We start from the raw sequence: 27,602 nt of genomic DNA on the forward strand, positions 1-27,602 counted from the left end.
TTCTGATGTCATATGCTCAGGAAGCTAGAATAAAAACCTCAGAATGTCATCTTCTTCACCCCTGCATCTGAGTTACTGCCCTCTGTATTGCTACTTCAGCTATCCTGGTTCAAACCCCGTGAACTACAGTTACGTGCTAATTCTGCTCTGTCTCGGAGCACTCTTCCTTCTTTTCCATCTGGTGTGGTTTCTCATGCCCCAACTGACGTATCATTTTGGTCATGTCACCCCCGGCCCCAAAAACCTTTTAAAATCTTCCCCTGTTTAAAGCAGGGGTCATGATCTCAGATGCCGACGGAGTTAATAGAAATGAGTGAAGTGAGTCTGGTACAAGAAAATTCAACTTGATTTTTCATGAGCCTCAGTATAAGAACAAAACACAATACAAACATGCATCTTCTTGGAGATTATGATTCTCTACCATAAGAAAAAATTGACAATAAAGCAAAACTTCTTTTTTTCCTTGGTGTGTTGGGAAACAATAGGGAATGGTGGGGACTGTGGCCAACTGGAGAATAAACACCTCACCGAGTGGAGATAGCTGCTAATCAGGTTCAGCTCCAGCAGGATCATAAGCCCATTGCGGACAGATCTTCCAGATTTTTAAGAGAAGCTAAAAACCTTGATTAAAAAATATATACATTGAACAGGACCAAAGCACATTTTTACTCCAAACATAGCAAACGAGGTACCTGTTTGGGACTCTAGTCTAAAGAAGAATCAGTACTCTTCCCAGCTAAAATGCTTGCTACTCCTTTTGACCAGTTTTGCCCTGTGGTCAAACCAGACTACTCGTTAATGCTTCTCAACTTGCTTTGAGTTTTCCTACCACCGTACTTCGCTTATGCTGCTTCCTCGACCTGGAGTGCCCTCTCAGCTCATCTCCCATTGCCACCTCTTGAAATCTCACCCATCCTGCCCATCTTAGGAGCTGCTTTTTCCTAGAAGCTCTTCCAGTTATTAACAGAGAAATGTATCTGCTGGGAAAGACGACCCAAGAAGCTATTAGCACATTTGCGTGAATTGATTTATCAACCAGAAGCAGAAGCTAAGGCTTTGAAAGATTCGAACAGGGGTCTGATAAATTTTCGCGACTTGGCAGAAAGAAGTTCTATAATATCAAGTACACTTGGGTCCAAAGGGTTATACAAATACATCATCCAGATAGAAATTAATGTGTTGTGTTTGGTTTTATGCCTTACAGCCCCCCTCCTGAGAATGATGGAGAATCGACTACATTTTATAAAGCAGAGATTCAGTTATCACTCAGGGAGCCCTAGGGCACTGACATTCAAGTGAAGGTCTTGGCTAATGCCCAACCTGTATATCTGGGCATCAGTTTTCTTTTTCCACACTTTTACAGCTGTTAGAGGTCATTATCTCATGATGACGTTCCATCTTCTTGGCATTATCTCTTAATTATGTTTACATTATAATTTTTAAAGTTCATTGTGTACAGTCTCTTTAGATTCACATTTCCTATTGTAGGGAAAGTGTTTATAAGCCATCTAAGGTAATGCCAGAAGAAAAGGGGAATGGAGGAATGCATTTATTTTCAGCTCAGGTGCGGCAGGGCAAAATTAATTGCACTGTTTTGCCTAGAGAACACACTTTGCTGCTTGGATGAAATCTAACTTTAGCCCTTCCTTGTTCAAGACGTATTCATTGTCAGCCCTAGGAAGTTTTTCTACAAATAAATATCACTAAAACTCTTGAAAGCTGTCAAGTCACAGCCTAGTAACAAAGGAAGTCAAAAGATGAATCATTTGTCACACTTACTCACACTCTGGAAAGGTTTTTTTTCCCCCTTCTGGGACTCATTTAGAGAAAATTGCTGACAATGTCAACTCATTTCTTCTTTTCCTCTCTTCCCACATCACCTCTCACTGCTGCCATAGACCCCTTGGGGACAGTGAGTTACAGGATCCCCAGTTCCTTCTGGCGCTAGACATTCGGAGGGCTTTGTGATCCGTCGTGTGTGGGTTGTTCACAGAAAGGACAGCAGGATGTCACGGAGCCTCTGAGCATGAGACGTTCTAAAATGTCAGCCTGAGAAAAGCCTTTTCAAACCTGAAAGCTTCCTTACAAGTTAGGTGACAAGAGATGAGGACAGACTAGGGCAGGAAGATGTTTTCAGATGGCGAGAGCAAGAACAAGGTGGAATGGGAGGCTTGGAGGAGTGACCAGCTGGTGAAGCACAGGAGGCAGTATAGATAGAAGGCAAAGTCTGGAGGTTAAGTCCTGGATCTGACCCCACCTTCCTGTTGGCAGGTACACGGAAGGCACTCCGTAAGTATTGGATGACCTGAAAAAGAATCATTATACAGCAATGACATCTCTTGTTACTGGGCATTTCTGGTCAGTTCATTAGCCACAGCAGGGCTGATGGGTGGAGACTGTTATACCCATTTTAGAGATGAGGGACTGAGGGCACAAATTCAGTTATCTCAGTGGTTCTCAATTGAGGTAACTTTGCGCACACACACACACACACACACACACACACACACACACACACCCAACCAGGGACACTAGCCAATGTCTAGAAACACTCTGGGTTATCACAGGTGGGGGAGGAGTGTCCCTGGTTTCTATTGGGCAGAAGCCAGGGATGCTGCTAAACATCCTACAATGCATAGGACAGTCCCCATGATAAAGAACTCTGCATTCCAAAACGTTAGTCATGCTGAGAGTGAGAAATCTTGATGAACTGATGGAAAATTTGGATTAAGTCCTGATCTCAGCTCCCAGGCATAGCCTCCTGACCACAGTACTTTTCCACCTCTGTACCTCAGCTCTGTAATGTGGTTGCACACCTAGCATAGTGCCTGCTCCCTGAATAGCTGTTGAATGAATGCGTAATTGGATTAGATGAATGATTTATCTAGGCCTCGATTTCCTCAACTGTAAAATGGGTATGACTTATGTCAGTCCTACCTACTTCACAGCACTGCGCTTGCCACCTACTGCACAGTCGTTATGCAGGGGAGATAATGTCTTTAAAAGTTCTCTGTAAATCCTAAAAAAGAAAAGGGAGGACGGTTGGGGGTTTTTTTTGTTTGTTTTTTTTTTAAATAAGAAGGGATTTTTGCCATAATCATGTTAAGGTGAAAGCAAAAAAAAAGTGAAAGGTAAGCAGGAAGCAGCAATAACGCACAATGTTGAAATTTAAGGACAAGATTTCAAAATACACAAAAGATAATATTAACAGAAAGGTGAAGTAGTCATGTTACCCACTCCTGAAAATTGAAAATGTTCAAGCCGATCCATCCTGGCTCTAAATGCCTAGGGTCTCACAGGTCTCCCTTTCTGACTATGTACCTTCTCGTTGTTCAATTAAAAACAAGAAGAAATTCCTGTCCGTGGCAGAACTTAAGTGCTTTTTCTTAGAATTTCTTATCGGTCTCCCCCCAAAATGCCCCTGGCATTTGGAATGTTGATTGAAATCATTTCTACTTGAATCGGATGGCACTTCGCAGTATTTCCTGCCCCATTTGGGACTTTTTCACAAATTTCCCTAGGAGGTTAGTATGAACTTACAAACCTATAGGTTGATATTGAGAGCAATGAGCAGGACGTTTTAGCCATTTTAAATTGTTCACTGCTGTCAGCCCTTTAGAAAAACAAGAACAGATGGGAGAGGTTTGCCACCCCCCTGTGGGTGCCCCCTCGACCCTAATCTATACAAACAAGACTGTTGATCCCTCTTCTCTGCCATAAACAAAGCTCCTCGTGCTGTTTTAATCTTCAAGCCTTTGGCCGTAAAGGAAGCAATCCACTCCTGATGGCAGTTCCCAGGCTGTGGTGACAGCTGCTGCAGCTATGCTGCTTGGTGGCAACCCTCAGCCATCACCATTATCACAATTATGTTATTAAGAACTAGCTGAGGCCAGCATCTTCTGGGCATTACTGTATGGAGAGAAGCACGAGACCAAAGGGCACGTGCAGTGATGACAAATTCTCTGGTCCCTGATGGCTTAAAATACATTCCTGCCTAATTACCCAATGCATTCTGGGATGCTCCCTAACTGAAAGATGTTATCAAAATGTATGATGTTCAATAAATGGCCACGAGGAAATACACACTAAAATACAAATGAGTTGGACATCACTTAAACAAGATAGGTGAGGCACCATTATGAAATATATTCCATAAACAGAATATTCAAAGAGGCAAACTCGGAAAGAAGGGAAATGATAAATCCTCAAGCATATGCCATTATGAAACTGGGAGATTTTATTTGCCTCTGCTTCTCCTCAGACTAATCACTTCTTTTCTTACATCATGACTTACAATGTACATTAACTCCCATGGCCAAAAAAAGAAGCTTCAGAAATTCCAGGGAAATATCTCTCATATTCACAGTTAACACATAAATGTGCTTCTGTTGTTTGCAACCAAAGATGTCTTCCTGCCCACTGATGTCAGCCGATCTGTTGAGTTCCTCCCCCACTTGACTTTCTTTTTCTTTTTTTTTTTAATTTTATTTTTTTATACAGCAGGTTCTTATTAGTTATATATTTTATACATATTAGTGTATACATGTCAATCCCAATCTCCCAGTTCATCATACCACCACTACCACCACCCCCCCGCCCCGCTTTTCCCCCTTGGTGTCCGTACGTATGTTCTCTACATCTGTTTCTCTCTTTCTGCCTTGCAAACCGGTTCATCTGTACCATTTTTCTAGATTCCACATGTATGTGTTAATATACGATATTTGTTTTTCTCTTTCTGACTTACTTCACTCTGTATGACAGTCTCTAGGTTCATCCACATCTCTACAAATGACCCAATTTCATTCCTTTTCATGGCTGAGTAATATTCCATTGTATATATGTACCACATCTTCTTTATCCATTCATCTGTTGTTGGGCATTTAGGTTGCTTCCGTGACCTGGCTATTGTAAATAGTGCTGCAATGAACGTTGGGGTGCATGTATCTTTTTGAATTATGGTCTTCTCAAGGTATATGTCCAGTAGTGGGATTGCTGGGTCATATGGTAATTCTATTTTAGTTTTTTAAGGAACCTCCATACCGTTCTCCATAGTGGCTGTATCAATTTACATTTCCACCAACAGTACAGGAGGGTTCCCTTTACTTCACCCCCTCTCCAGCATTTGTTGTTTGTGGTTTTCTGATGATGCCCATTCTAACTGGTGATATCTCATTGTAGTTTTTTTTTAATAGATCTTTATTGGCGTATAATTGCTTCAGAATACTGTGTTAGTTTCTGTTGTACACCAAAGTGAATCAGCCATATGCATACATATGTCCCCATATCCCCTCCCTCTTGAGCCTCCCTCCCATCCTCTCTATCCCATCCCTCTAGGTCATCACAAAGCAACAAACTGATCTCCCTGTGCTATGCTGCTGCTTCCCACTAGCTAACTATTTTACATTCGGTAGTGTATATATGTCGATGCAACTCTTACTTTGCCCCAGCTTCCCCCTGTTGCAGTGGTGAGTGGGATTATTTCCTTAATTTCTCTTTCTGATCTTTCATTGTTAGCATATAGGAATGCAAGAGATTTCTGTGCATTAATTTTGTATCCTGCAACTTTACCAAATTCATTGATTAGCTCTAGTAGTTTTCTGGTGGCATCTTTAGGATTATCTATGTATAGTATCATGTCATCTACAAACAGTAACAGTTTTACTTCTTTTCCAGTTTGTGTTCCTTTTATTTCTTTTACTTCTCTGATTGCCATGGCTAAGACTTCCAAAGCTATGTTGAATAATAGTGGTGAGACTGGACATCCTTGTCTTGTTCCTGATCTTAGAGGAAGTGCTTTCAGTTTTTCACCATTGAGGACGATGTTTGCTGTGGGTTTGTCATATATGGCCTTTATTATGCTGAGGTAGGTTCCCTCTATACCCACTTTCTGGAGAGTTTTTATCATAAATGGGTATTGAATTTTGTCAAAAGCTTTTTCTGTATCTATTGAAAGGATCATATGGTTTTTGTTCTTCAATTTGTTAGTATGGTGTATCACATTGATTGATTTGTGTATATTGAAGAATCCTTGCATCTCTGGGATAAACCCCACTTGATCATGGTGTATGATCCTTTTAATGTGCTGCTGGATTCTGTTTGCTAGTATTTTGTTGAGGATTTTTGCATCTATATTCATCAGTGATATTGGTCTCTAATTTTCTTTTTTTGTAATATCTTTGTCTGGTTTTGGTATCAGGGTGATGGTGGCCTTGTAGAATGAGTTTGGGAATGTTCCTTCCTCTGTAGTTTTTTGGAAGAGTTTGAGAAGGATGGGTGTTAGCTCTTCTCTAAATGTTTGATAGAATTCACCTGTGAAGCCATCTGGTCCTGGACTTTGGTTTGTTGGAAGATTTTTAATGACAGTTTCAATTTCATTACTTGTGATTGGTCTGTTCATATTTTCTATTTCGTCCTGATTCAGTCTTGGAAAGTTATACCTTTCTAAGAATTTGTCCATTTCTTCCAGGTTGTCCACTTTATTGGCATAGAGTTGCTTGTAGCAGTCTCTTAGGATGCTTTGTATTTCTCTGGTGTCTGTTGTAACTTCTCCTTTTTCATTTCTAATTTTATTGATTTGAGTCCTCTCCCTCTTTTTCTTGATGAGTCTGGCCAAAGGTTTATCAATTTTGTTTATCTTCTGAAAGAGACAGCTTTTAGTTTTATTGATCTTTGCTATTGTTTTCTTTGTTTCTATTTCATTTATTTCTGCTCTGATCTTTATGATTTCTTTCCTTCTGCTAACTTTGGGTTTTGTTTGTTCTTCTTTTTCTAGTTCCTTTAAGTTTAAGGTTAGATTGTTTATTTGAGATTTTTCCTGTTTCTTGAGGTAGGATTGTATTGCTGTAAACTTCCCTCTTAGAACTAACTGCTTTTGCTGCATCCCATAGGTTTGGGATCATTGTGTTTTTGTTGTCATTTGTCTCTAGGTATTTTTTGATTTCCTCTTTGATTTCTTCAGTGATCTCTTGCTTATTTAATAACGTACTGTTTAGCCTCCATCTGTTTGTATTTTTTACGTTTTTTTTCACTGTAATTGATTTCTAAACTCATAGCATTGTGATTGGAAAAGATGCTTGATATGAGTTCAATTTTCTTAACTTTACCGAGGCTTGATTTGTGACCTAAGATGTGATCTCTCCTGGAGAATGTTCTGTGTGCACTTGAGAAGAAAGTGTAATCTGCTGTTTTCGAATGGAAAGTCCTATAAGTATCAATTAAATCTATCTCATCTATTGTGTCATTTAAAGCTTGTGTTTCCTTATTTTCTGTCCAGATGTTCTGTCCAATGGTGTAAGTGAGGTGTTAAAGTCCCGCACTGTTATTGTGTTACTGTCAATTTCCGTTTTTTTTTTTTTTTTTTTTTTTTTTGGCAGTATGCAGGCCTCTCACTATTGCGCCCTCTCCCGTCGTGGAGCACAGGCTCCGGACGCGCAGGCTCAGCGGCCGTGGCCCACGGGCCTAGCCACTCCATGGCATATGGGATGCTCCCGGACCGGGGCACGAACCCGTGTCCCCTGCATCGGCAGGCGGACTCCCAACCACTGCACCACCAGGAAGCCCCAATTTCCTCTTTTATAGCTGTTAGCAGTTGCCTTATGTATTGAGGTGCTCCTATGTTGGGTGCATATATATTTATAATTGTTATATCTTCTTCTTGGATTGATCCCTTGATCAATGTACTGTCCTTCCTTCTCTCTTGTAACATTCTTTATTTTATTATTATTATTATTTTTGTAACATTCTTTATTCTAAAGTCTATTTTGTCTGATATGAGAATTGCTACTCCAGCTTTCTTTTGATTTCCATTTGCATGGAATATCTTTTTCCATCCCCTCACCTTCAGTCTGTATGTGTCTCTAGGTCTGAAGTGGGTCTCTTGTAGACAGCATATATACAGGTCTTGTTTTTGTATCTATTTAGCAAGCCTGTATCTTTTGGTTGGAGCATTTAATCCATTGACATTTAAGGTAATTATCAATATGTATGTTCTTATTACCTTAATTTTCTTAATTGTTTTGGGTTTCTTTTTGTAGGTCCTTTTCTTCTCTTGTGTCTCCCACTTAGAAAAGTTCCTTTAGCATTTGTTGTAGAGCTGGTTTGGTGGTGCTGAATTCTCTTAGGTTTTGCTTGTCTGTAAAGCTTTTGATTTCTCCATCGAATCTGAATGATCCGGGGCACGAACCCGTGTCCCCTGCATGGGCAGGTGGACTCTCAACCACTGCGACACCAGGGAAGCCCTTTCTAGTGTATTTTTCATTTCAGGTATTGTATTGTTCATCTCTGTTTAAACAAACAGAGATGTTTGTTCTTTAATTCTGTTTAAACCAACAGAGATGTTTGTTCTTTAATTCTTCTAGGTTTTTCTTCTTTAATTCTTCTAGGTCTTTGTTAAACATTTCTTTCATCTTCCTGATCTTTGCCTTCCATCTTTTTCCGAGGTCTTGGATCATTTTCACTATCATTATTCTGAATTCTTTTTATGGAATGTTGCCCCTCTCCGCCTCTTTTAGTTATTTTTCTGGGGGTTTATCATTTTCCTTCATCTAGTACATAGTCCTCTGCCTTTTCATCTTGTCTGTCTTTCTGTGAATGTGGTTTTCATTCCACAGGCTGCAGGATTGTAGTTCTTCTTGCTTCTGCTGTCTGCCCTCTGGTGGATGAGGCTATCTCAGAGGCTTGTGCAAGCTTCCTGATGAGAGGGACTGGTGGTGGGTAGAGCTGGGTGTTGCTCTGGTGGGCAGAGCTCAGTAAAACTTTAATCTGCTTGTCTGCTGATGGGTGGGGCTGAGTTCCCTCCCTGTTGGTTGTTTGGCCTGAGGTGACCCAGCACTGGAGCCTACCCGGGCTCTTTGGTTGGGCTAATGGCGGACTCCAGGAGGTCTCATGCCAAGGGGTATTTCCCAGAACTTCTCTTGCCAGTGTCCTTGCCCCCAAGGTGAACCACAGCAAGCCCCTGCCTCAGCAGGAGACCCTCCAACACTAGCAGGTAGGTCTGGTTCAGTCTCCTATGGGGTCACTCCTCCTTCCCCGTGGGTCTTGATGAGCAGCTACTTTGTATGTGCTCTCCAAGAGTGGAATTTCTGTTTTCCCCAGTCCTGTCGAAGTCCTGCAATCAAATCCCACTAGCCTTCAAAGTCTGATTCTCTGGGAATTCCTCTCCCTGTTGCCGGACCCCCAGGTTGGGAAGTGTGACGTTGGGCTCAGAACCTTCACCCCAGTGGGTGGACTTCTATGGTATAAGTGTTCTCCAGTTTGTGACTCATCCACCCAGCGGTTATGGGATTTGACTTTATTGTGATTGTGCCCCTCCTACCGTCTCATTGCAGCTTCTCCTTTGTCTTTGGATGTGGAGTGTCTTTTTTGGTGAGTCCCAGTGTCTTCCTGTTGATGACTGTTCAGCAGTTAGTCGTGATTCTGGTGTTCTTGCAAGAGGGAGTGAGCGCACGTCCTTCTACTCTGCCATCTTCAACCAATCTCTCCCCCACTTGACTTTCTGAAATAACTTTAAATAAATATTTTCTTTTTTGTTGTTTACCTTCTGTAGGAAGGCACAGCTATTTTATGCTTCTGAAGTGTTATACTGAAAAAAGTAAAATAGTGTTCTGTTTGCCAAAAACACATAGGTTTTTAAAAAGTTTTTCATTCACTGGTATGCAGTTAACTTATTCTCTTAGCATGACTCTTCATTTGTGACTGTTCATTTCTTCACTGCCACTTTCTGGCAATGTGAATGAGTCACTTCACACTCTAGACTTCAATTTACTAACCTCTCAGCTGAAATGTTAGGATGAGATTATTATTTATTTATTTAAATTAATTAATTAATTTTTTGGCTGTGTTGGGTCTTCATTTCTGTGCGAGGGCTTTCTCTAGTTGTGACCAGCGGGGGCCACTCTTCATCACGGTGCGCGGGCCTCTCACTGTCGTGGCCTCTCTCATTGCGGAGCACAGGCTCCAGACGCACAGGCTCAGTAGCTGTGGCTCACGGGCCCAGTTGCTCCACGGCATGTGGGATCTTCCCAGACCAGGGCTCGAACCCATGTCCCCTGCATTGGCAGGCAGATTCTCAACCACTGCGCCCCAGGCAAGCCCCAGGATGAGATTATTTTTAAGCACCGCTCCCCCCACCTCTCTTCTAAACATTAGAATCATTATTGCCACTTCTTTGGTTTATATGGTGCGTTTCTACTTCACCAAATGCTTCCATAGAAAGTCTATTAACTGTTTGTTTCTTTGATTATGCATTCCTTTATCCTTGGTCCCTTGTGTCGTGTGTGTGTGTGTGTGTGTGTGTGTGTGTGTGCATGCACGAGCACACTGTGTAAGTATATGTTAGCAGGCCAAGTTGGATACCTGCAAGGACTGGTTAGCTTTATTCTGCTACGTAACCACATCATGCCTTCCTCGCCCTCTTACATGGTATTAATTATGAAAACTGAACAAAGGAAGTAATCACAAAGGCAAAAAAGTCACTCCTCCACTTACACATTTTTATAGCTTATTTTTAAAGAAGGGGAATTAAATAACATGTTTATTGCAAAATAATATTTTTAAAAATCAGAAAACGACAGAGAAGGAAACTCACAGCCCCAGGAATGTTCTGATTTAGTTATCTGTCACCACCTAACAAGCTACCCCCAAATTTTGGCTTAACAAAGCAACCGCTTTTATTATCTCTCAGGGTTCTATGCGTTGGTTGGGTTTATTAGAAGGATAATTCTTTTGTTCTGTGTGCTGTCACCTGGGATTGCACTGAGCTGGAATGTTGAAGATGCTTAGTCACATGGCTTACAGTTAGTACTGATGGTCTTTTTTTAAATATATATTTATTTATTATTTATCTACTTATTTTGGCTGTGCCGGGTCTTAGCTGTGTCACACGGGATCTTTGTTGAGGCATGTGGGCTCTTTAGTTGCAGCATGCGAACTTCTTAGTTGTGGCATGCAGACTCTTAGTTGTGGCATGCACGTGGGATCTAGTTCCGCAACCAGAGATCGAACCCAGGGCCCCTGCGTTGGGAGCACGGAGTGTTACCCACTGGACCACCAGGGAAGTCCTGTACTCATGGTCTTTACAGAGGGCTCTTATTCTCCTCTCACGTGTGTTGGGCTTTGCAGAGCACAGCAGCTGGGCACCAAGACACAGGAAGTAGAAGCTTCCAGTCAATTTAAGCCTTAGGCTCAGAACTTCCAGAGCATAATGAGCTACATCCTGTTGATCACAGCCATTGACAAAGACAGCTGAAAATCAAGGGGAGAAGAAATAGAATCCACCTCCTGATACCAGGAGTGACGCAAGCCTACAGGAGAAGGAACTAGTTAGAGGCCATATTTGGAGACCACTACTGTGAACATTTTGATGTCTGTCTATATGTCCACTACTTCTCTGTCCTTAGGCAAGCACATGGATAGATGTCAGTGCCAAGTATGGATTTTAGTAAGTGCCATGCAGTTGTTTTTAGCAGCAGAATCCTTTTTTCAAATGAAATGTTTCATGGATTAAAGTCTAGAGCTGCTGTGCCCGAAATGAGTGTGGAAAGTCTGGAGCCCTGCCCTCGGCCTCTATACAGCCCTCTCCTGTGGTCCCTGAGGGATCTACAGGGAACCCCAGGATCCAGTAGATCACAACTTGGAAATCACTGACCAAAGGATGGTGGATAAAACATATGAGTACCATCATTCCTTCCAATCTAATGTCTCCAAACAAATAATTGGGAGGGGGGGTGAGGAGAGGAGATAATTACAAAATAATGTAAGTTGGATGATAGATAGACAAGAAGTAAATGATTTAGCAACCCCAAAGAAACATAATCCTAAACCAGCAATAAGGAAATCTGAGCACCCTAGGATATATATCCTTAAGTAGCTCAGGAATTGGTGCCAATATGTATCTCTGAAAGTGGGGGTTTAAGAAGGAGCTAAAAATAAGGATTGGTTGAAAGTCTGAGAAGCATTGCTATCCTCAGAACTCCAGCCACACTCCTTGTGGAAAAGGACTGAAGGGGATAAAACACGGGGTCTCTGGACAGGGTACCTCAGGCACAGCTGAGAGTCTAGATTATATAGTGAAAGGAGATTAAGTGGACAGGTGCAAATTGGATGTTGAGATCCTCGGCTTTCCTCTGCCATATAGCAACCAGATACTGATAATTAGGCGTTCATCCTCCAAGCAGGAGACAGGAAGCATCTTCTCTGGGGAACCTGAAGCCCTCAGTAGGGCACATCAGGAGATAGTGACGTTGGAGATTTCCGCCAGGTAAACCTCCTGGATCATCTTAAGTGAGCTCCGAGTTGAAAGCTCCCTCAAGTTCTCAATACTTTCCACTAGAAGCATACTTCCCCACTCCCTTCTTAAAAATGACCAGAAACCAAAGATTACCAGACACCTGAGAAATACCTCTAATAAGGAAGATAGAGACCAAAAGGAAAATCAGAGACAACAACATAGACCGTGAGGAAGAAGAAAACGTCAACAGATGCTAACATCCTTGGTGGGGTCAGACAAAATATTGCAACTGTGGAGCAAGAACAGTGTATTACCAAAAAAGAAAAAAAAAAAGGAAATCAAAAAATTACTCTTGGAAATAAAAACTTTGATAGCAGCAATTAAAAACTCAGCAGAAAAATTGGAAGATAAATTGAGAAAATCTTTTAGAATATGAAGCAAAGACTTAAAGAGATTTTTTAAATAGGGAAGAAAACAAAAGAAAATAAGAGAATCAGTTCAGGACGTCCAACATCAGAATGACAGTTCCAGAAATAGAGACCAGAGAAAATGAAGGTGAGGAAATCATTAATGAGATAATTTCAAGGAAGTTTCACACAACTGAAGGAAATGTGGCCCAGACTGAAAGGTCCCACTAAGTGTCCAGCACAATGGATGAAAACGGACCCACACCAGACCCCTTAGACTCAAACTTCAGGACATCAGGAGCAAAGAAGAATCTTCAAGCTTCTGGAGGACAGGACAAGAATAGGTTTAAGTGACAGACAGTAATTTAAATGATTTTGACTTTTTTGACAGCAACGATGAAAGCTAGAAGGCAAGGGATTGAAGCCTTCAAATTTCTAGAGACTAATGTTTCCAGTCTAGGAAGTTGCATTCTCAAACTATCAATCAAGTATGAGGAAAGAAAATGGTAATTTTAAGACATGAAATGTTTCCCAAAATTTTATGTTCCATGCATTGTTTCCTAGAAAGCTACTGAAGGGAGTATTCCACCAAAACAGGGAAGTAACCCAAGAAGGAGGAATCCTTAAGACAAAGCAAAAGGAGAGCCAACACAGGACAGGAGAAAAGTAAAGAGAATCCTCCCTCCTCAGATGATTGGAAAGGGAGAATCCCAGGATGAAATCTTTGGATCAGTTGCAGAAGACAACCAGTCCTGATTGGAGAAGGTCAGAAAATTCAAAGAAAGGTGTCTTTAGGAAGATGAAATTGACCGAATAAATGATGAATCTGAACATCTTGAGAGGAAAGTTAAGATCAGAGAAGCATTTGGGATTGAATTTGTAAAAATGCCAAGTGGCACCTTTACTATTTTTTTATTCCTTAAGATTCTTTGGAATGTCCTCCTATAGCAAGTCAGTTCATTAAAAGGCCACACATCTGGGCAATCCACCCTCAGTTTCTTTGGGAAGCATTGTAGAGGTAACCTTAATATCCTTGGCTTTGAGGATGGATATAAGAACTGGCCTTCAGAGGAATGGTCCTGTATCGTTTGTGAAGCTACTCTGACTGACACCGACAGTCATGGAGTTCAAGGTCCCCTTTGCAAATTGTGCAGTGACAGATTCCTCTCAAGAGTTCAGAACTAGCACTTTTGAAATTGATTATGAAAACAAAGTAATTCACCACATTCCTCATTTTTCCTTCTGTGATAGGAAATCCAGTATCCTGGTTATGCTCAATTTCAGTACGTTTCCTGAACCTAAGTTTTTGAGTGAAACGATTGTTCCCATTTTCTGGAGGGACTCTTGTCCTGTAGAGGTTTGTTGCATCCATGCTTTGTAGGAAACCACCTAATTCTTTTCTGGAAGCAAAGTAGATATATTATAAATTATAAGGAAATGAATAGGTGAATTACCATCTTTAACTGGTAGCAGAATTTTCAACTCTATATGGTCTTATGCCCTACTTTGATTTTAAACTACTGAGTTCAAGGACAGAATCTCTCTGCCTTCTTTGTTTCCCTCACAAGGCACTGCACGGTCTTGTCCTGCAATAGGCTCTTCTTCCATTTCCATTCACATCCAGCAGGAAGAATTTTCCCCCAGCGTCTCTCAGAAGAGCGAGAAAGTCTCTCACCCTGAAACCCTCTTGAAAATGTCATCTTGCCTCAGATTAGTGCATATACTTTATACCAAAGTATCCTGTCTGTGGGCCAATCACTGTGGCTGGGTACAGGGGATCTGCTGAATGGCTTAATCCAGAAGGGGGACCCTCACTTGGAGCTGAGGATAGGCTCAGCTTCCCCCAGAGTACACAGGCCAACTAGGGAAATGGTGGGTATGGAATGAAATTTAGAGTATTCTTACAAAGAAGAATGGAGGAAAGGATGTTTGGTTGAATCTTGGCTAGGTCCTTTACTTGGGCGAGTCACTTATACTCTAATCATCAGTGTTCTCATCTGAATTGAGGATAAAAATCCTTCTTTCCCTAGCAGCAATGAGCACATCCAGTGCCCATATCTTGGTTTCTAATACCATTCTTCCATAAAAGGAACCGGGGCTCCTTGGAAAAATGACTAATTCTAGGACTGGGGTAGGCAACATACAAGATGAACCTGGAACATCATGTAGTGCCAAAAAGTAAGGATGTGCTCAAAACAAAACAAAACAAAACCACCCAGCATATGTAAGAGGGATACGTGAACCAACGGGAAGAACCCCCAATGGCCAAATCTGTAACAATTACAGCAATATATTAAATAACACACTGGGTTATTCTAATGTAAGTAATAAAATATCCTTAAGTCCATACTATAATAAAGAAATGAAAATAAATAAGTACATAATTGGAGGAGAAGAGACAAATGGGAGACAGATATCCCATACAGAAGAATTCCAAGTAACTTATGTAGATAATAGTCATAGAGGAATATAATTTGCCCAATCAGTTTGGCTGTACTTAGTGACTTTCTTCCAAAGAGAGCAGAGAGAGGCAGAGAAAGTAAATTCACAGTGGAGAAAACTGGAAAACATTACCTGAGCCAGGTGATCAAGGTTGATATCAATGACAAGGTGGATACCATGTTGATATCAGGTACCCTCAATATGCTATGCTGAAAGTGCCTCTTCCCTTCTGTGGTTTCATCCTCAAAACCCATAGACCCAGTCTGTCTGTGAGAAAAGACTTGAATGAGGGACATTCTACAAAATACCTGACCACTACTCCTCAAAATTGTCGAGGTCGGGCTTCCCTGGTGGAGCAGTGGTTGGGAGTCCGTCTGCCGATGCAGGGGACGCGGGTTCGTGCCCCCGTCCGGGAGGATCCCGCATGCCATGGAGTGGCTGGGCCCGTGAGCCATGGCCGCTGAGCCTGCGCGTATGGAGCCTGTGCTCCGCAATGGGAGAGGCCGCAACAGTGAGAGGCCCGCGTACCGCCAAAAAAAAAAAAAACATTGTTGAGGTCATCAAAATCAAAGGAAGTCTGAGAAACTCTCACAGCCTAGAGGAGTCTGATACATAATGGCAAAATGTAATGGGGTAGCCTTGATGGGATATTGGAAACAGAAAAAGGACATTAGGGAAAAACTAAGGAAATCGACATAAATTATGGAGTTTAGTTAATAATAATGTATCATTATCGGTTCATTGGTTTTGACAAATATACCATGGTACAGTAAGATATTAACAATAGGGGGACGTGGGTGTGGGGTATGTGGGAACTCTCTGTACTACGTTTGCAACTTTTTTGTAAATTTAAAACTATTTTTAAATGAAAAGTTCAAATATTTTTTAAAATCTCAAAAAAAATAAAAGTCTCTATAGGATTGTAGTTCAATCAAATAAGTTTATGTACAGGACAAAGCACCTAGCCCAATCAATGTAGGCACTTTGTATATTCAGTTGACTTGGCTGGATCGGTAGGATTCACCCTTAACCCTTCCAATCCATTCTCCAGATGAGCCCTATGAAACCCCAGTCTGAGCTTCTCGTCCCTCCTTTCCATGTTTCTCACGCTACCTTCCAGCTCTAACCCTTCCAGTGGTTTCCTGCTGCTTGTAGGATAAAGATGAATAGCCCTCCCACGACCTACAAAACCCCACACACAGTCTTTCTATGACCCCATGCATGGCTTGACCCCTGTCTCTCTCTCCAGTCTTATTTTGTACAACTCTCCCCCTCACCCTGTACTCCAGCCACGCCAAGATGCTTCCACATGTCCTCCTGCCACAGGCCCTTTACACATGCAGTCATCCCTCACTCTCCACAGGGGATTGGTTCTCAGAGCCCGCACAGATACCAAAGTCCTCAGATGCTAAGTCCCTTCAGTAAAATGGCATTGTACCAAGAATACAGTTAGCCCTCCATATTCACAGATATCGCATCTGCAGATTCAACCAGCAGTGACTGGATCCGTGGTTAGCTGGATTCACAGTTGGGAAACCTGCGAACACAGAGGGTCGACTGTACCATGCCTGTCTGCTATGTGCTTCTTCATTCTTTGTCCAGTTAATCTCTACGTATCTTTTGTTCTCGATTCAAGAGCTGCTAGGCCAGACTTGTTTCACTGAATCTTGTTCTCGTTCTTTGGAGCAAGTACCTATTTGTAAGTTTACATTGACGTGCATGCTTATGTGATTAATGTTGGCATCCCTCTCCAAATTACACATTCCATGAGGGAAGGACCACTTACGCTCCTCCCTCTACGCCTAACGCCTAGCATGTTGCCTCATACAATTTATGTTTAGTATTTGTGAAAAGAAGCAAATGAGGAAGGAAAGAATGCACTGCCTCTGTTACAATCCTTTTCCGAAAGGCTTTCCCAGAGAGCCAGATCTCTTAAATAAGAATTATGAAATGTTAAGCTAGTTTCCTGGACTCTCAGCTTCCAACTCTGAGCTTTCAGCAAAGTAAGGGAGGGTATGAAAATGGACTAGTTTGGAAATCCTGTGACTTGCGGGACAGTAACCGTTTTCAGAGATGGTTTCTAAAGCACTAACATTTAAAGTGGAAAAACAGTGCTTGCAGAGGAAGTGTGCACGGCAGTGATGAAGAGCTAGCATCTCCAGTGTTCAGAGCTTCCTTGCAAAGATTCTCAAATGAGCTCTTTTAGGATTTAAGTGCCTCACATAACTGAGACAGAGCATGTCCATCCTTGCATTTTCTGGTCATTTGGTGATACACTGGCTTCCTAGGGGTATAGGTTCCCTGTGCTAAAGTAGAATAAACAGTGAGAAAAATAGTGCCTGCACTTACCTTTACTGTTAAAAAAAAAAAAAATGCTGAGTTCTTTCTGGAATAAAAATATTCCAGAAATACTTTTATTGTGGTATCAAGGCACAGCCACAAAATCTGTGGACTGTGCAATAGGATTTCAGTGATTAAAGAAGGAAGCCTCCCCCTTTCTGAACTGACCATCCATTGTGCTGCTGCAACTTCTATTTTCTTACTGCCTTTGAATTTGTTAGTTAATAAGGCAGCCCTGCAATAAACAATTTTTAATACCTCTACAGGTGCAAACGTGGTGTGTCTCTTTCAATATGATTGTTTTTCCCCCAAACAAGGGCCTCTGGAAGAAAAGTACCTAAAATTTCATTCTTCCCTCTGTTTCATCCGTACCCAGCATCCCTTGTTCCCCTAGACCTATTGCCTAAGTCAGTGTGGAACAGAATTTAGAAAAAGCAGGGGAATCTCAGAGATAGTGTAGACATATTGAAGCCATTGAGTTGGTGCCTGAAGAACCAGAGTTCTTCAAAACAAGATTTTGTAGGAGACTCTGAATGAGACACATCCATGTGGGTTTGTTCCTTTGGGTTTGTCAGACAATAGAAATCTTGCCCACTGTTTCTTTCTTTCTTCACTGTTCAGAGATCGGGAGAGAAACCAGACATAATTCCTGCCCTCTGAAGTTTCTAGTCTCATAGGAGCATTAGATATGTGTGCAGATAATAATAATACCAAGTTCTACAGTGGTAAATGTTGTGAGGGGGTCGTTGGGTGTGCTCCATACGGAAGGTTCATTTGCTTCTTTCTGTCCTCAAGAATTTATTAAACCCCTAACAGGCCATGCTCTATGCCAGTCTCTAAGCTTACCATGTAAGCACGAACCAGGGGACTTACAGTCAAATGGAGAAAGAGACATCGATCAGCGGTAACACGATGGATGTACAGTTGTGCACTAACCTGAGTTCTCTGGTGATGAGTGCGTGGTCTTCTGAGAGCCTTTGGGAGAGGAGTCTGAATGACAGGATGTGGTGGGAAGCCTGCCCTACAGAGCAGAGATGGCAGGGATCGCCTTAGGGTAGAGAGCGGTAGGAACATTCTAGACAGGGCAACAGCACATCTGAGGTGGGCTCTGGAGCCTGGGAGACACTAGTCATGCAGCGATGTGTTTTCATGAGGGAGACCTTCTTCAGAAGCTCCCCGTCTCCCAACCACACCTCACTTCCTACCCCTGGGACTCCATTCCAGAGCCTCCCACTGCTGGGGTTCCCTGCACCAGCATGGGACACTCTAGGACCAGATTATGGCAAGATGGCTCTAGCTCAGCTACCTTTCTCTGTGTGCACGTGGTCCATAAGAATCCCATGCATCTTTGCCACACCCAAACAGTCGTAGTCAAAATAGGCCACGGGTGCACCCCAGCACCACCCTGCCATCTTCCTCCAATTCTCTTTGTGTTTTAGATCTTCCTAACTAGACATAGATCAGCCAGTTGGTTGCAAGGCAGACATCCAACGGGAAAAATGAGATGACCCTGTTCTAACAGGCACCCGCATATCTCCAAGTTATTTTCTTAAAGGAGAAGTAGGAGGTAGCTCCCCAGGGAGCATAAACACAAACCATCGCAATGCCCCTAGATCAATGTCCCAGGAACCCTGATAGGTCTTTCTTTCTGATCGTCCCCTCTCCTCTCCTTTCCCAGTCTTCTGCTTCCATAGTCATGGGAACAAAGGTGGTGGGGAGGGTGTCGGAAGGATGAGCAGGGTAGCAAGTCAGGCCGGACAGGTCTTCATAAGCCCTGGAGGGTGTGGATGTTTCCCTAACATTTATGTCTCCAATTCCTGAACAACAGAAACAGTCCCCATCAACATCCCACGGCAGACATTCCGTTGGACCTTTGTTCACATAGAAATTATATGTAAAGCTATGCATACATTTATGCTTCAAGAAAACTTTAACAAGGGATGGGTGATATAAGCCCGGCCCCCAGAATCTCAAGTTCCCACTCACTGCGAGGCTTATCAAAGAAGAGAAACTGGCTTAAGATGTTCTTTGGTGAAATGAATTCATTGCAAGCTCTTTCTTCTGTACAAGATTAGCGTGGTTTCTCATTACAGTGGAATAATCTCCAGAAACACAGATGTTAGAATCAAGCATTATTTTTTTTTTCTTCCTTATGAAGTAGTGACATGGGGAAACCTAAAAGGATAACCGAAAATGGAATTTAGTGAGGAAGGAGGGCAAAATCTTTTGCCTGACTGGAAAAGAAATGGGTTCTTTTCCACTTACATCTTAAAGTGAGTTAGATTAAAGGGACTGAAGCATCACCTACCTAGATATGGTCCTCCTTACCCATCCTTCCATCCTATCCCAGGTTTTCTACTTCTTGGGTTCTGGGAAGCATCTCAGGCTTTTAAATCAAGGAGAGGTGGTTGTATGTTTGGGTCGCCCTTTCTCTCTGAGCAACGGGCTGCGGTTTTGGTTTGTGAGTATGTTACGATCACCGGACTCTTGATAGAATGCTCGAGAAGGTAGTGTGCTTCTGGGGACCCTGCTGCAGGTTTCTGCTGGAACAAGGAAGCCTGTTGTAAGAACATGCACAGGACACACTGGGGCTGATACACTTGGAACACTCTGGTTCAAGCTTCCAGTGGTTGACACTTGCTCCGCGCCCCCCGGCCCTGTCTTACACACACTGCAGTGCAAGAACATCTCAAGCAGGGTTCCACCAATACCTGCCGGGATTTCTTCCGCAAGCCTGGCATCTTCTGGAACACATTTTTTTAACCGCAGTCTGAACTGCCAAAATTCCCATTCTTATCTCTTTCTTTCCTCATAGTATCTCAGATCTCAGCCCGGCTGGTCATATTGGGAAGAGTTTAACAGCTAGAGGATTAACGTGATGAAGTTAAGCCTCCATGTCAGTTTAGCTGTGTTCTCTTTGCCCCCATAATCAAATATTGTCAGGGCAAACAGCTTGCTTGCCCGAGGTCAGTGTCTACAGGACAGCTTCTCAACCTCAGCACTGTCGACATTTTGGGCCGGATGAGTCTTTGTTGTCTGGCCTGTCCTGTGCATTGTAGGATGTTTAGCAGCATTCTTGGCCTCTTACACCCTAGGTGCCAGTAGCGCTCTCTCCTTCCGTTGTGGCAACCAAAAATGTCTCCAAGCTTGACCAGATGTCCCCTGGGGAGCAAAATACCTCCCCCCAACCACTTCTGCCTGGTTAAAAAGCAAATTTAAACCATTTTTCGGGAACTTGTGGTTAAGGAGAGACTTGATACCTTCATCTTATACATTAAGATGGCTAATGTCATGGTTTATGCTGAAGATTGTCTCCTGATTTTCTGTAGCCTTGCTTTTCTGAAAAGAAACTGAAAGTTGCCAGAACTTAATTGCTTCAGAAAGGTTTGCAGAGGGAGGTGTAGCTCCAATCCTTGGCTGTTCCCTAGTGCTGGCCAGTATAAATTGCCACAGCTTGTTGGCTTGGAGATTAATTATTAACGACAGGGAAGCTCATGAATCTTTCAGAATTTTTTCCTCGTTGGGCACTGCCGTCTGACTTCCTATCAGCTGCCTAGGATCCCTTCCAACTGTCCTACATCAAAGCCACAGGCTGTCACCCAGGTGTTCTCTTGTTCCGTGCAGGCTGGCTGCATATGTGGACTCTAAATTTTTTCATCAGCCATTTTCCAACTCAACTGCACATGTCAAACTGTGGAGACAGAATCCATTCAGCACCATCTGAAACCAGCAGGGGCCTGTGGCACCATGATTGAATATCACTAAGACAGAATTTCACAGTAAGAAGTTAGAGGAGCACACGTTTTGCTAAAACGTCAGCAAAATACCCGCAGAACTGAAGAGGAGGGAGAACCCTGACAACAATGACAGCGATAATCTCTGTACAGTCCTTTCAACTTTTTGAAGGATTTTCATATCTATTTAAGTATCGCATTTTCTCCAAACCCTATACTTTTAGATCTCGCCCTTTCTTTTTTTGTTTGTTAATTTTTAAAAAGGTGCTTATTTTAGAGAAAACAAAGTAGTAGACTTGTAAAAACATATTATTTACTCCAAGTCATGAAAATGGAATATTTAGACCGTTTTTTAATTTAAAAAAATTTATTGAGGTATAGTTGATTTGCAATATTACATAAGTTTCACATATAAAGCATAGTGATTTACAATTTTTAAAGGTTATACTCCATTTATAGTTGTTATAAAACATTGGCTATCTTCACTGTGCTGTGCAACCTCTCCATTTTTTTACTCAAATAAAATGACAAGGCAGCCGATCCAGTCATCTCATAGAGAGTAATTTTTTAATTTAAAAACACATAGATCAGCTCGGAATACTGAGGGTTCCCTGTTACATGGAAGATAAAATATTTATAGGCAATCACTCAATAAATATATATTGAACACCTACGTTGTGTCAGGCACTAGCAGAGCTATTCACTTGAAAATCATTTGAGTTTCGCTTCATGTTAAAACCATTTCTCAAAAATGTATTTTTCCACTCTGCTGCTTTAGAATACAGTAAACATCTTGCTGAAAGTCATCGTCTTGCAAATCAATTCTGTGTCCAGGAATGCTAGCATAAAAAGGACAGGGCATTGACCTGATAAATACATTTGGCATTGCTTTTTAAAAACACAAACCCCATTGTGAGTTTATTTTCCTTGTTCCTTTTTAAAAGGTATTTAAATGTGGTCCCTGACTAAATTTTTGTTTCCTTTGAGATTTTACAGTAATCTGTGAGGTGGGGAGAAATTTGCTACAATCGCTAGAAATTTTTTCTCTAAAAGACCTAAAAAGCATTCCCTTTGCTAAGCAAATTCAACTTAGGTGTTTTTGCAAATGTGAAAGGCCGATATCAGCAAATGGACTATCTAATCTTAAAAACTGTTTCACAGAGGATTAGTCTTGGATCTTAAGCACAAATAAAAGTTCAAGAGACGAGAAATCATCTGTGTCGATGGTGGTCTACCACTCAAAGTATTTCTTAGCCTGTCGATTTTGAGTCATTAGAAATAAATTAGATTATGAGACCCTAGGGCCATCTTGATTTGAACCTCTTCAGTGCCAGAATTGTGTATTTCAGTCAATAATGTTTTAATTTATACTGGTTAAAATAGTGTTTATTTGCAGTTTTCTCTCTCAGAGAAGAGCACTTCTTTAATTTCCCTCCTCTAAACCACAGCCATATTTGCCTTTCACAATACAAATTTAATTGTGTTTCACAAAGTTCAGTCGCATTAACTTGAAACAATGTAGAATTGTCCACACAGATCAGGTAAAATAGAGAATCAAACAATTTCCAGATATTCAAGATAGACTTTATATTATAAGCACTTTAACTAGAATCCATAGTAGCTTTTTGTGGCAGAAACAGCAAAACAAAATATTTTATGTCTTCTTTTACATTTTCTAGCTTCCCTTGCAATTAGGTTAGGACCATGTGACTGGTTCCAGCAAACGGCCTATGAGTAGTCCGTGCTCTGTGTTCCCCTGTCACAGTGAGCCTGGAAGCCACATGTTGAGATGGCAGTCACAAATAGTGGTGCTTCCATCTGCCTGGATCCCTGAGTAACTTTGTGGAACAGTGTCCCCCATAATCCACATTGGGCATGTAGGGTGAACAAGAGCTAAACCATTGTTGTCTTAAGACAACAATGAGATTTCAGGGTTAATTTGTTACCCTAGAATAAATTAGGCTCTCCTGATGAATTTGTTCCCCTTTGTGAGTTTACTTTTTCAGTATTTCCTTATATTTTCAGTATAGCAGTATATCACATGTGTTAGAATAGATGACACCCTGATGCCTTTGCTCATCTTGAGCACATGATACAGATTATTGCAAGCAGGAAGCTGTCAGTAAATGCTGACAGTGTAATTTGGCTGGGGTTTTTTTGGTCATTTCTTTTCTCTCATCTGTTGGAAAGTTTGGGACCTCACTCCTTTTTTTTTTTTTTTAAGATGTTAGGGGTAGGAGTTTATTAATTAATTTTTTTTTTTTTTTTTTTGCTGTGTTGGGTCTTTGTTTCTGTGCGAGGGCTTTCTCTAGTTGCGGCAAGCAGGGACCACTCTTCATCGCAGTGCGCGGGCCTCTCTATCACGGCCTCTCTTGTTGCGGAGCACAGGCTCCAGATGCGCAGGCTCAGTAGTTGTGGCTCACGGGCCTAGTTGCTCCGCAGCATGTGGGATCTTCCCTGACCAGGGCTCAAACCCATGTCCCCTGCATTAGCAGGCAGATTCTCAACCACTGCGCCACCAGGGAAGCCCCTCACTCCTTTTTAATACTGCCTCTTCCTCTTGCCCACAGACGCCTTTAAAATAACTAATAAAAAATATACCTACTTAGTTATGGATTTGATAGCAGGAACTAACTGTTCCTTTGACAGGTCTTAATCAAGGTGAAACACACCCTTTATAAATATTTTTGGCTTTGAACAATCATATCACGAAGGTAGACACACACTCTTCAGGGCAGGCAAAATGAGATAATGATATATGTGGGTAGATGTATGAATAGACCCAGTTTCTACCAGGAACTTGTATAATGATCAGCCTGGGACTAGAAATTAAGCATATCTTGTATTTGTGACATGCTACTCGAAGGAAAGAGAGATGCATGTGACAGTCCTCACATGCCCTGGAAATTATACTACTTCACCTCAATTTTAATTGACGGGTTCTACGATTGAGAGCTCTGGATGGTTCCTACTGCTTGAGAGCTCTGTTATACAAGTGCACATACACACATGGGTGCACACACACACACTCACCTACATGCACATACATATTCACTAAATCCATAATTGCAGAAGCTGGAAAACTGGATTTCATTGTGACCTTGTGAATAACTTTTATACTGCATTATCGGTGTTTGAAAATGAAGTTCACTTCCTCTTAAAATAGTGGGCATTTTTAGCAAAAGCATTTGATTTTATTAGTGTATAGAGGTATTTTAGGTATCATTGGATGTTTTCTGGATTTCCTGTTGAGTGCATTATCTTTGCCAGTTATAAATTGCTTTTCACTATGATTCAAAGCTTTTGAGGTATCAGAATGATTCAACAGCACAAAAAGTCATTTTCTTTCCTATCATATTCATGTCAAAAATCTCTTGTGGCTCATTTTGAAGTGATCACTTTTCATCAAATCAGTTGCCTGAACAGAATTTCAGAAATTAGTAAAAACTGAATTCAAAATTAATGACAATAAAAATAATTTACATTTGTGTAATAGTTTACTAATCGGAGGGTAACCCTTCTTTTTTGGTTTTGAAAAAATCGTGGAGGTTATCCCCACTGAGTATTGTGACAGCAAGCTGGTTAAAAGCTTACACTCTGGATTCAGACAGAACTGAATTCATATCCCAGTTCTCCCACTTCTTTGAGATGTTACTGTGATCCCTCTGAGCCTCAGTTTTCTCATCTGTAAAGTGGTGTTGACTGTAAGAGAGATAGTAATAATCTCAAGGATTAAACATGACAATGAATGAAAATTCAGTACGATGCCAGGCCGTAGTATATACTCAATATTCAATATACGTTGGCTCTCATGTGGACCATAAACTCATAGAAGACTAGTTCTATGTTTGTTCTGCTTTCACATCTCATAGTACAATGCTTGATATAAGACAGGTGTTTAATGAATATTTTTTATATGGTGAGTTGAGTATTAATACTCCCAGTTTCCAGATGAGGAAGCTGTGCTCCCAGGGCTTAATTGGTTCAGACCTCTGTTACTGACACCCCCTTAGTCAGTTATTCTGTCCCTTAACAATTTCAGTTATACATTCAACAAGGATTCAGTAAGTTTAAACCATGTGCATTCAGATTTCTATTTAGGTCATGATTTGAGCACCTATTAAGTGTCAGACACCACACTAAGTGCTTCAATAAACTTGTCTCATTAATTCATCAAAACTACCCTGCCAAGTGGACATTATTATCTCCATCTCAAGGTTAATTCTGCAAATACTTCTTACACACCTACCATGCATCAGTCTCTGGAGATTTTACAGTGAACTGGACAGACATGGTCCCTGTCATCAAGGCATTTATAGTCTTTCAGAGAACAGGAACTGGAGCAAATAATGCATATGTAATGAGAGTGATAAAAGAGGAGGTTCAAGATGTTGTCGGGACCTTGAGGAAGTGACCTGGGCTGGGGCCAAGAAGAATCCTAAGGAAGCAACGTTGAGGCTGCTGGAAGTTGGGTTAATGAGTAAGTGTCAGTGAGATGAAGATGGCAGAGGAAGGCAGTGCAGGAGCATTGGCCTGGGGGCACAAACAAATATGTCATGTTTGGGAACCTAGAAGCATCACAGCATGGCCTGGGTCGGGAGGGCAAGACAAAGCATTGGGAGAAAAGGCTGGAAAGCTGTGCAAGAGCCAGATGGCAATGCTCCCTGAGGTTTCTTTTTTTAATTTTTATTTTATATTGGAGTATAGTTGATTAACAATGTTGTGTTAGTTTCAGGTGTACAGCAAAGTGATTCAGTTATACGTATACATGTATCTATTTTCTTTTTGAATTCTTCTCCCATGTAGGTTAATACAGAATATTGAGCACAGTTCCCTGTGCTATACAGTAGGTCCTTGATGGTTCTATTTAAAAAATAGTAATGAGTATATGTCAATCCCCAAATCCCAATTTATACCCCCCCACACGTTTCCCCTTTGGTAACCATAAATCTGTTTTCTAAGTCTGTGAGTCTATTTCTGTTTTGTAAGTAAGTTCATTTGTATTATTTTTTTTTAGATTCTGCATATAAGTGATATCATGTGATATTTGTCTTCGTCTGACTTTCTTCACTTAGTATGATAATCTCCAGGTCCATCCATGTTCCTGCAAATGGCATTATTTCCTTCTTTTTAATGGCTGAGTAATAATCCATTGCATAAATGTACCATATGTTCTTTATCCATTCATCTGTCAGTGGACATTTAAGTTGCTTCCATGTCTTGGCTATTGTAAACAGTGCTGCAGGAACATTGGAGTGCATGTATCCTTTTGAACCGTGGTTTCCTCTGGATATATGCCCAGGAGTGGGATTGCTGGATCATATGGTAGCTCTATTTTAGTTTCTTAAGGAACCTCCATACTGTTCTCCACAGTGGCTGTACTAATATACATTCCCACCAACAGTGTAGGAGGGTGCCCTTTTCTGTACATCCTCTCCAGCATTTATTGTTTGTAGACTTTTTGACTGGTATGAGGTGATACCTCATTGTAGTTTTGATTTGCATTTCTCTACTTATTAGCAATGTTGAGCATCTTTTCACATGCCTCTTGGCCATCTGTATGTCTTCTTTGGAGAAATGTCTACTTAGGTCTTCTGCCCATTTTTTGATTGGATTGTGTTTTGTTGTTGTTTTTTATATTGAGATGCATGAGCTGTTTGTAGATTTTGGAGATTAATCCCTTGTCAGTCACATCATTTGCATATATTTTCTCCATTCTATGTGTTGTCTTTTCGTTTTGTTTATAGTTTCCTTTGCTGTGCAGAAGCTTTTGAGTTTGATTATGTCCTATTTGTTTATTTTTGTTATTTCTATTACTCTAGGAGACTGATTGAAAAAAATATTGCTGCAGTTTATGTCAGAGTGTTCTTCCTATGTTTTCCTCTAAGAGTTTTATAGTATCAGGTCTTACATTTAGGTCTTTAATCCATTTGGAGTTTATTTTTGTGTATGGTGTTAAAGAATGTTCTTATTTCATTCTTTTACATGTAGCTGTCCAGTTTTCCCAGCACCACTTACTGAAGAGACTGTCTTTTCTCCATTTATAGTCTTGCCTCCTTTGTCGTAGATTAACTGATCATAGTTGTGTGGGTTTATTACTGGGCTTTGTATTCTGTTCTGTTGATCTGTATTTCTGTGTTTGTGTCAGTACCATACTGCTTTGATGACTGTAGCTTTGTAGTATAGTCTGCTTTGATAAGGATCTCGGACTCCTGTTGCCAAGGAAAATGGAACATTATTGTAGGGTCTTAAGCAGGAGAGTAACGTGAGCATATGCACATTCCAGAAAGATGGGCAGAGTGCAATGCAGAGCATGGATTCTGTCCTTGCACTCAGAGTGTGGTTCTCAGCATCAGCATCACCCAGGAAGGGCAAATTCTTGGTTCTCACCCCAGACCTACTGAATCAAAACTCTCCAGGGATGAGGCCCACAACTCTGTGTTTAAACAAGTT

General features: G+C 41.3%; 1 protein-coding gene across 2 annotated transcripts in view; it reads left to right on the forward strand.

Annotated features, from left to right (window-relative positions):
- The window catches only part of CADPS (calcium dependent secretion activator), a 478,794-nt gene that overhangs the window by 172,758 nt on the left and 278,434 nt on the right, over window positions 1-27,602 (forward strand). The window lies entirely within an intron of this gene.

The sequence above is a fragment of the Phocoena sinus genome, chromosome 11 (genome assembly GCF_008692025.1).
Source record: "Phocoena sinus isolate mPhoSin1 chromosome 11, mPhoSin1.pri, whole genome shotgun sequence".
Classification (NCBI taxonomy): domain Eukaryota; kingdom Metazoa; phylum Chordata; class Mammalia; order Artiodactyla; family Phocoenidae; genus Phocoena; species Phocoena sinus.